The 10049-nt window shown below is 38.8% G+C and overlaps 1 long non-coding RNA gene across 1 annotated transcript; it reads left to right on the forward strand.

Moving 5' to 3' along the window:
• The first annotated feature begins 4164 nt into the window (after positions 1-4164).
• LOC123002988 (uncharacterized) lies at positions 4165-5932 on the forward strand. The gene is made up of 3 exons (XR_011418722.1): positions 4165-4458; positions 4513-5315; positions 5370-5932. It is a non-coding gene; the product is annotated as an uncharacterized lncRNA (long non-coding RNA).
• The last annotated feature ends 4117 nt before the right edge of the window (positions 5933-10049 follow it).

A 10049-nucleotide genomic window follows, 5' to 3' on the forward strand; every position in this document is an offset into this window, starting at 1 on the left:
CTGTTGGCAGGACGAGCCAAATAGATGGGAAAAATCTTTCATAACTTAAATCTATATCACGTTACGCAAATCGCACTGAACGAGCTGGTCACTTGAATGACAAGATTACACAACATTACGTTTAATTAGATTTTGGCTTGGCTTTGTATGAAGTTGGCCACTTAAAATGTTATCAATTCAATTGGGGTTAGCATGGGAAATTGAGTTTTGAAAAGTTGGCTTTTGTTTCAAGGCAATGGCCTGGAATGGCCAAGTGGAGGCTAAGTGAATCGAATATCTTAATATAATTGCTGTCCGGATATTCGCATTTAAAAATGCCAGGGGAATTCAACCCCATTCCTGGCCAAATGCAATTACAATGTCCTTTGCAACTGTCCGTATTCAAGGTCTCAAATTGGAGTCCTCTTTAGACAACTGCTCTTACAAATTATTCATGGTTTAATTATACTCGAAGGCTTCTGGACAGCAGGCTAAAATTGAACAATTATAATGATAGTCCTGCTGGCCAACCAAACTATTCATGGAGGTCACCGGCGGAGGTCGCAGGAGGACATGTGGCCTCAATGTCAATGACAAACTGGATGGACAAACCAATCTGACCTTGTTCAATTATGTCACACGCGAGCCCACTGACCGAGCGTCCCAGGTGGAAAATAGTCGCAAGGAATTTCCATATGGCCGCTCTTGTTTAACAAGAATTTTTCAATTATAATTTGTGCTTTTAAACGACATTAAATAGTCATGAAAATTACGTATGCGCCGCGTGTGCTTCATGCACCATGGGAATCGGCAGCTTGCCACTTGTTGGTCGCCTGACATTTTCCCGATTGATGGCCATATTTCATTTGCAAATTTTCCATGGCTGCAAATGTGCATATTTATGAGGGGGGGCGGTCAAAAATGCGTAAACAAGCAATATGCCAAAAATCATTTTGCAAAATCCAAATGATGCTGTGCCCCCAATTGGAAGAGTCAATTTAACTACATATCAAAGTCATCTCCCAAATTTAAGCAGTTTCGGCTCTGGCATAATTTATATAAATTTCCGATTCCTGACTAAGCGATTGCAAAACGAGTTTCAACCAGCATATTGATAAATGAACGAAGGAATGTCAAACGGTATGATGAAATGGAAAAGATTTCAACATCTGCCAAAGAATTTCCCGCTAAGTGCTTGACTACGCTCCAATTCTGAATGGCATTGAGTACTCGGAAAACTGCGGTTTAAAAGACTGCGGAGATACGGATGAATTCAGAGAAAGATTAATCTATAGAAAATGTTTGGCCGGAAATAGTGAACAAACCATTTCCACCATGAAAGTTTGCAATGCCATAGAAAATTCTAAGGATGTGAAATAAAACACAATTACACATAACATAAGTTTTAAAAAATGTTGATATTATAGGAAGTTAAAATTTGTATTATTTTACGAGTATCAGAAGTTATTAGAATTAAAGAATTCAGAAAATTAACCTATAAATTACTTTATTATTATTATTAAATTATTATTATTTATAAATAAAATATTTTCGTTACTATATTTATTTATTATATTCATGTCATTAATCTGAATATATAAGATTTGCTACGAAGCTGAATTAAATATGTGTCCCTATAAAAACCTTAATCTTTTCGCTAAGTAATGAAATAAACACTTGAAAGTTAGCCTACCGTCCTCGTTAAAGATGCTCGAGCAAAGTAAAATGGAAAAACTAATTTCCCTTTGGCTAAATCATCGTCGAACTGTTGAGTAAACTTCCCGAATTCAAGCCAGACCCCGCAAAGTTTCTTATTAATTAAGGAAATGGCGTTAAGTAAATATAATATGTATTTAAAATTATATCTGGGTAATAACCAGAAATGGCCAGGAGGAGCGAGTTGGCGGCAGTCATGTGCGCCAAAGACTACGAAATTGTAGAAAAAACTTTGGCCTTAGCAGTCGGTTGTTGTTGGCTGTGCCATGTTTATGTCCGTTCATTATGCAAAGAGCCAACAACTGGAGCACCGACTATATATACGTGGTTATGAGGACCATAAAGTAAAGCGCACGCCACTTTATTCGGGGCCCCTACCCTACCCGGCCCACAGGTCTAGGTCTCTGGACGGGCCTGTGGCTGCTTCATTACCCTAATGAACTTGAAAAAAGTATCGGGTGTACGGCGAGTCAAAGGCAACTTGAAGACAATCACCAGGTGACCACCAGCCCCCGGGCCACCCCAATTCTCCCGCTTTTCCTCACAGATTTGCCTGTAATGAGGTCATAGTCACGAGTGTTGACTTTAATTAGTGAGTTTTTGAGAGGGGAGTCCACGCCTCGCCCACTTCCTTTGAGTGCCAGCAAAATGAGCTCTGGCCGGGCCATGTGACGCCGTTGGCCGGGCCACAAATTATCCGTTAATTATGGCCAATGCCGAAGTTTTCAGGCTGCGAATGCCCCGGTAATCAATATCAGCTGGGAAACAAGAAACAAATTAGGGGAAATTACAATAAGTCTGAGGTTTCCTCTTACGCTCGTTCAATACTCTTTGGCTAGGGTATTCGTTTAAAACAGAATTAAATATTGGTTCGGGTGAAAAATACAATTAAAATTTTAATATTTTGGTATGAATTGCTCTCAGCTTCGAGGTATAATATACAAATAATCCCAGTTACTCCTTAAAATATTGAAACATTTTTTGTAAATTATCTTTCAAAATCCATATACCCCCAAAGACAAGGTATACGAGATTACAGATTTTAACGGAATAAATACGATAAATTCGTTTAGTTGTCCGTTTTTCAATTTAATTTATGCAGATTAAGTACCCAAAGATGACCAAATAAATATCTTCGGCATTACTGGGAGAAGACAAAAAGACCTCAGTGAAATGATAATTTCTACTAAGACGCTGCCAAGATCCTAAGCGACTTACCTGTGGATTATAGGCGGAGTCGAGTCAGCAGTCATGGCAGCCAGCCAAAGGGCCAAGACATCTTCCCTTTCCGGTTGCCAGTTGAAATAACAATCGAGAAAGCCCGGGAAAATGCTTATTTACATGCGGGGAAAACGATGGGCAGGAAACAGGAAGTTGGTGGCAAGGACAGAAGGCCGGGGCCAAGAAGATACCAATAAACCGGCAACGACATTTGTTGATTTTATTGACATGTTTCGCTGGCAAGTCGGCTTCCCTCTTTTTCTCTGCTGCTGCTGGCAGTCAAATTTCCTCCTTCGCATGTCCTTTTTATTCCTGCCCAGCGGCACTGCTGGCCCAGCTGCCTGGCTCTCTCTTCCTCGCCCCGTGCGTGGTCTTAAAATGCGCCATAAAATTGATAAAATCAGTTGATTGTAAAAATTGATAAATTGAAATTGATTGAGGCAGTCGGGAAATGGAGGAAAAGTCTGGGGTGCCGTGGAAAAGCAAATGAAACGGCTTTGATGCTCCGCTCTTTGCATACGGTATAGGTACACTGAAATAATTTCGGATAGGTTAAAAGCGTTGTATAAATATCTGCAACCAGAGTTGTAAAATGTAAATAAACATTATCTTAACATTTTTAATTTTTTTTTTATGATTTGTAATACTTATTTAAAATATTTTAAAGAATATAAATAGTTGTTCTGTGTTCTCAAGTGGAGCACACATGTTGCCAAGTGAGTTTTGTGGCCCACAAACAACATTAGTGGCCCAAACGCAGTCGATGATTTTTTCTTTTTTTCCCGGAAATGGCAAGGACTTTGCCTTGGGGTAAAAGAAATCACGCAGCGAAGGCACATTTAATTATCCAGCTGAGGGAAATTCTGGTCGAATAGACTTCAACTGACATACGGAAAATGGTGGGAAGGAAATTTAAAATGAGATCCAGGAATAATTCAAAAATAAATTAAAGCTAAAAAGAGACTGATTAATTGAATTAAAAATTAAAAACGTTTTTTATATTAATGAAGATATTTAATAAGTTTGATCGGCATTATGAAACTTTTCCAATAAGTATTATTCCCTTCCAAAATACACATATGTAAGTACATTTTACATTCATCGGCACACTGCAAAAAAAAAATGCCTTGGTCAATTGGTTCATAATATGAACTTCATATTTTCATTTTATTTGCCCCAGTCAAGCCACCCACAACAAAGGCCCAATAGGCACTGAAGAATCGTTCCAAGTAGTTTTATATTCAACTTTACTTTTATTAAGGCGGTAGCAAGAATTTCTTTTGCTAAAAATGTCGAACAATAAAATCTCTTGTTTTCTGATTTTCCCTCTTTCACTTTTTACCATTTGTGCCACATTTAATAAAGACCTTGTAATGTGTGGAGACTGCACTGAGGACAATATGGGCACTTGCGTAATTGATAGTGAGCCGGGGTACTTTGCTACGCCAAAGATTTCGTCTCGATCCAGAGATCTGGAAACTTCATATCCGCCATTAACCGCTAACTTGGACGTGTGCATACCTAGCGATATGAAAATTGATGGTATTGGGATCGGCAGCCATAATACTTATTGACTAATAATTCTATTTGTTACAGCAAAAGATTTTACATTCAAATTTATATGTGTTTGGTCACGAGAACTTGGCTGTCAAATTCTAACTCCTAAGACAGATACGGACGTTGTCTGCGCGGTATGCAGAATCAGAGATTATGATGGAAATTTACGTAATTGTCCGTGCAAGACAACTCCAAAGAAGGGAAAGAAAGACAAGGGCAAGAATAAATCGGGATCAAAGCAACTCTACACCGGATCTCCTCATATTATGGTTGTTGCGGCGGCGTTGGTACTTGTAGGACTAAAGCAATAAAAAATTGTCTGATTTGGCACATTGCAGGAAATAATGCCTATGCTTAATTGGTTCCTATGTTCGAAAGTTACAAAAACACCAGCCAGTCGCGCAATAAACCGAAAGCTATACATATTACTTATACGTGGGATATTCATCCCGTTTCCGTAGGATTCCATTTGTCCCGATCAAGCCACTGCCAACAATTTTTAACGTAGGCCTTGATGTAATTGTTCCAAGTAGTTTCATATTCAAATTTACTTTCACTGAGTCGGTCGCAACAATTTCTTTTTCCAAAAATGTCGAACAATCAAATTTTTTCTTTTCTGATTTTCGCTCTTTATCTGTTCACCACATGTGCTACATTTAATAAAGACCTTGTAATGTGTGGAGACTGCACTGAGGAGAATGAGGGCACTTGCGAAATTGATAGTGAGCCGGGATACTATGTTCAGCCAGACATTTGGTCTCGATCCAAAGATCTGAGATCTGCATATCCGCCAACAACCGCTAACTTGGACGTGTGCATACCTAGCGATATGAAAATCAATGGTATTGGGATCGGAAGCAATAATACTTTTTGGCTTACTAGACTATTTTTTACAGCAAAAGATGGTTCATTCAAATATATATGTGTTTGGTCACGAGAACTTGGCTGTCAAGTTATAACTCCTAAGACCGATACCGAAGTTGTCTGTGCGATGTGCCAAACCGGTGAAACTGTAAATTGTCCGTGCAAGGGAATCCCACAGAACGGAAAGAAAGGCAAGGACAAGAATAAATCGGGATCAAGGCAACTCTACACCGGATCTCTTCATATTATAGTTGTTGCGGCGGTATTGGTACTTGTTGGACTGAAGCAAAGTGGCTTTAGATACGACTTATAAAACACTGCCTTTTACCGATCTTTACATTAACCAAATACAAAAGTTAAACAGTCAATTCAATATTGTTAAGCGAATTAACAAATTCCGATCGTCGTTTCTTCGTTTACGTAGCCCTTTTGCGTTTTTATTTAATTTCGAAGAAAAGACTTTTTCACTTTACCTTGAAACCATTTATTTTTCTTTAAAACATTTTTTTAGCAGTTACTCGTAGAGTGAAAAGGTATATTGTATTCGTCGGAAAGCAAAGGCAAATTTAATAAATCAGCTGATGGAAATTTTGGACGAATAGATTTCAACTGACATTCGGAAAATGGTGAGCGATTGTGGACGTTTGAGGGCGCGTGGCGCATGTGGCCAAGAATATGTGTGGGAAATCTCAACCTTCTAGCTTTTGTAGTTTCCGAGATCTCAGCGTTCATAGAGACGGACAGACAGACAGACGGACATGGCTAGATCGACTCGGCTAGTGACCCTGAGGCTCAGATGACACATTCAATTTTTAGCGTCAATTTATTGTGACAATTTTTCATTTGAGTGAGTTTAAAGAAGTGCAAGCGAGTCAGAATTAATATAATATCGTGCCTTTATTATTGGTGTAAGTGGTAGAGCAGCCAAAAATATTTGATTCTTTCTCGCGCTCGTTTAAAGTCCTATTTAAGAAAAATTGCCACAATTAATTGACGTTAAAAATTGAATGTGTCATCTGAGCCTGATCAAGAATATATATACTTTATGGGGTCGAAAACGCTTCCTTCTATACCTTCTAGCTGTTACATACTTTTGCACGAATATAATATCCCCTTTTAATCTACGAGTAACGGGTATAAAAATAGAGCATCGGTGCATATCTCTTATTTCTTTTGTTTGAAGTAGGCTTTGATGAAATCCTCCCAAGTAGTTATACCCGTTACTCGTAGAGTAAAAGGGTATATTAGATTCGTGCAAAAGTATGTAACAGCTAGAAGGAAGCGTTTCCGACCCCATAAAGTATATATATTCTTGATCAGGGGCACTAGCCGAGTCGATCTAGCCATGTCCGTCTGTCCGTCTCTCCGTCTCTCCGTCTGTCCGTCTGTCCGTCTGTATGAACGCTGAGATCTCAGAAACTACAAAAGCTAGAAGGTTGAGATTTGCCACACATATTCTTTGGCTTCCTACGCAGCGCAAGTTTATTTTAGCCGAGCGCCATGCCCCCTCTAACGCCCACAATCGCCCACTAACGATTTTAAAATGGGTCCTGCGCCCACATCCTTAAAGATTTCCGAGAAGTATAAATGCAATTTTTTTGTGTATATTTATACCTATCGAAATGTAGAAGACATTTTTCAAATCGGACCATTCATTAAAAAGTTATACGCAATCAAAATTTATATATCTATCTCCCTCGCACTATCCAGTACAGCGTTCGCACTCCCTTTAGCTGAGTGACGGGTATTAGATAGTCGGGACACCAACCCGACTATAGCGTTCTCTCTTCTTTTATATATTCAAATGCATTTTCACTGAGGCGGTCGGAAAATAATCTTTTGCTAGAAATGTCACACAATAAAATCTTTTTTTTTCTGATTTTTGCTCTTTACCTGTTTACCACGTGTGCCACATTTAATAAGGACCTCGTAATGTGTGGAGACTGCACTGAGGAGAACAAGGGCATTTGCGAAATTGATAGCGAACCGGGATATTATGTTCAGCAAAATTTTAAGTTACCTATCTGTATAACAGAGAAATGGTGTTCACATCCACCGTATACCGCAGACTTGGACGTGTGCATGCCCAGCGATATGCAAATTGATGGTATTGAGATCGGCAGCAATACCTATACTTACACTTATTGATTTTTGAAACCATTTCTAAGAGCAAAAGACGGATCATTCAGTTTTATATGTGTTTGGTCACGAAAACTTGGTTGTCAAGTTATAACACCTAAGACTGAACCGAAAGAATACTGTTCGTCGTGCCGAACAGAAGACCATGAAGGACTACAAACTTGTCCGTGTAAGAAACCCAAAAAGAAAAATGACGAGGACACGGAGAATTTGGGATCGAGGCAACGCTACACCGGTTCCCTGCATATTATGGTTGTTGCGGCGGGACTGGTATTTATGGGACTGAAGCAATGGGGCGAGCTCTAAAACACATGCCTTTAACAGACTTTAGCATTCACCAAGAACTTCACAAGTTAACAAGCAAATGCAAAAGTCGAACAGTTAATGTAAAACAAATGTAATGAAATTTAGCTTAATCCTTTTTTGGCTTTAATCAACTTTTTATAACCTTGCAGAGGGTATTATAACTTCAGTCAAAAGTTTGCAACGCAGGGAAAGTAAACAGTAAGAAACAGAAAGTATATATTCTTGATCAGCATCACTAGACGGTCCATCAAGCCATGTCCGTATGTCCTTCTGTCTATGTGAACTTGTCTCTCAGTTTAAAAGCTATCGCTATTAAACTTTCCCAAACATCTTTTTTTGGCTCCCATAGGTATAATCAAAAAAAAAATAGAAAAAACATGGTAACTTTGTAAAAAAAAAGGCGTTTTGATTTTTGACATTGTAAAAACAACATTTTAAGTAGGCATACCTGCAAGGGTATATAAACTTCGGCTAGCCAAAGTTAACGTCCTTTCTTGTTTTTTTTCCCCTTCAAACAATTTTTTGTCTTTAAAACATTTTTTTGTAATATTTAACCAAAAATATATGTTTTATCTTAAATCTATTGCTTCGAAATGTTTCCCTATCCATCTCAAAAAATAGTTAAAAGCGTTGCTCAAACAAAAGCAGCTTATTGTGCCCTTTGTTGCAATGCGAAAGCAGATGACCCGAGGTCATTTCATTCCATTCCAGATGTACGAGTATTTGTGTACTATCTCTTGTATTCCGTTGGTGTTTGTTTGCGCACTTCCTGCAGCCAATACATAGTTAATTTGGAGTTGCCCATTTCGGGTACCTCTTTCGCCACTACCAACTTGCCGGGTATAAGCGAATGTCCTGGGTTATAACCATAAACCTGGCGATAATTGCAATTGCATAATTAACGCTGTTTTAACGGCTGCTTTAAAGTGTCCGCTTTAAGTACTTACCTGCACTCGTGTTTTTCTGCCTTCCGCTTGTTTTTAATGTGAGATGAAATTACTTTTTATTGACGCCTGGCAAACACGATTGACATGCACTTACACGCTCGTTGAGTGTCATTTTGCCACTTGCGGTGAAAATGGCCGCCGGTGCGTGTCAGTGTGTGTGTGTATCCTGTCGGGATGCGCTAGTATGGGTGCATACCTGTGTGTGAAACATATATGCGAAATTGATATGTATCACAACCATTGATTTTGCAGTGCAGGAAGGTGTGTCACTCGAGGGTTATATTTCACTGCGATGGATTTTTAAAAAAAAAATTTTAAGTCTATAAAAAATTGTTAAAAAATAATACCTTTGTCACCCAAAATAAATTTGGATTTCACTCGGTTACTAAATGATCATTTCTAAATTTTGTAAACTCTCGAAAGATAGCAAGTCCGTAATGCCCACGTTTTAAATATAGGTATTAAAAATTAAAAGTTCAAGTAAAAATCTCCTTACAAAAACACCCTTTTATCGGATATTATTTCCGGCACATGGAGTCACTTTTTAAATTGACAACGATTATCGGTGACAGTTAACAAGTCAATCGCTGCACAGCGGATATGCGATATACTATATATACCCATTAAAGAGCACGATATCCTATATATACCCCATTAAAAGAGCACAATCCCGCAGACACACATCGATATCATCGTGTGTGACATTATCTTAATGCTCATTAAAAGCCCTTTTGTGTTAAAGCAATGCTTAATTGCAAGTATCGGGGCTATTGGTTCGTGTGGCCATGGCAAAGTTTTTAATTGCTAAAGTTTGCAGCAAAGTGAAAATGGCAGTTGCAACACTTCAATATTTACCCGATAAATTGATAGATGTGCAGCCAGGTTGTCCTGGCTGCTCATTAAAAGCGCTGCCCTAAGCGGCGTGCGTTAATATGTCAAGTTGAGCAGCTAAACTTCAACACCTCGTCCTCGAGCATCCCCGAAAATCCTCCCCAAAGCAGATGCCTGATGCAGCATTTTGGGGCACAAATGAGCAAAAGTTAACAAGACAGAGTCGGGGCAGACGAGCTGTCTTATTACAGCTGCTGCTGCTCCTGAGCAGTTGATGCCACGCCCCACCACCCACTTACCGCCCCTGGTTACGCCCTTTCTTGTGGTTCTTTTTGCTACGCTAGCCGCCTTAAGCGCAAAGCATGTGGCTGCGGCAGTTACACTTAAAAATAAAAGAGTGCATGCCACTTCATTCTATAATTAAATATCCATAAAAATATATAATTTATTTTTTTTATTTTATTAGAATTCAAAAAAAAAAATTTTAAT

The sequence above is a fragment of the Drosophila takahashii genome, chromosome 3L (genome assembly GCF_030179915.1).
Source record: "Drosophila takahashii strain IR98-3 E-12201 chromosome 3L, DtakHiC1v2, whole genome shotgun sequence".
Taxonomy (NCBI): Eukaryota; Metazoa; Arthropoda; class Insecta; order Diptera; family Drosophilidae; genus Drosophila; species Drosophila takahashii.